At 53.9% G+C, this 674-nt stretch overlaps 1 non-coding gene across 1 annotated transcript, besides 1 other annotated feature; it reads left to right on the top strand.

Annotated features, from left to right (window-relative positions):
• Positions 1-181: 181 nt before the first annotated feature.
• Positions 182-293, top strand: Tc00.1047053499189.10. The gene has a single exon (XR_008255143.1). It is a non-coding gene; the product is annotated as a spliced leader RNA (transcript).
• Positions 294-316: a microsatellite.
• Between the last annotated feature and the right edge of the window lie 358 nt (positions 317-674).

The raw sequence follows: 674 nt of genomic DNA, 5'->3' as shown, positions 1-674 counted from the left end.
CATGTGGGTTTTTTCCGCCCCCTGACGCCGTCCACGGCGCTATCCCGGGGCCGACATCCCGGACCCTGACCCCTCCCCAGTGTGGCCTGGGAGGGGGGGGGGGGGTTTTTGTACACGGTCCCAAGTGCCGCGAAGGACCCCTCATCAAAATTGAAAACCGTTGTGGAACACAACTCCTTTCAACTAACGCTATTATTGATACAGTTTCTGTACTATATTGGTACGCGAAGCTTCCAACCCGCCTTTGGCGGTTATGTTTGGTCAATTTCTTTTGACCGGGGTTTACGGACCCCTTTTTTTTTTTTTTTTTTTTTTTGTGGGTCTGTCCGCCATATCCATATACCCCTATATATATATACCCATATATATATAGCCCCGTACCCCCTCGTGCGGCTGCCCCCCCCCCCCCACGTTGCGTGTCCGCCACCTCCTTCGGGCCCCCTCATTTTCGCTTCATGGCTGCTATTGCCTGCATCTTTGTTTTGTTTTGTGTTTTCTCCGTCTCGTTCCTTTTATTCGCCTTTTTTCCGCGTATGCCGCGCTTCTTCCTGTGTTTTCCGGTGTTTTTGCTTTGCTCGCACACTCGGCTGCATTTGCTGTTCCACACTCGCCATGTGCGTCTTTTCCGCCCCCTGACGCCGTCCACGGCGCTATCCCGGGGCCGACATCCCGGA

This window comes from Trypanosoma cruzi (assembly GCF_000209065.1).
Source record: "Trypanosoma cruzi strain CL Brener chromosome Unknown tcruzi_1047053499189, whole genome shotgun sequence".
Taxonomy (NCBI): domain Eukaryota; phylum Euglenozoa; class Kinetoplastea; order Trypanosomatida; family Trypanosomatidae; genus Trypanosoma; species Trypanosoma cruzi.
This window is presented reverse-complemented; position numbering and strand designations above follow the sequence as displayed.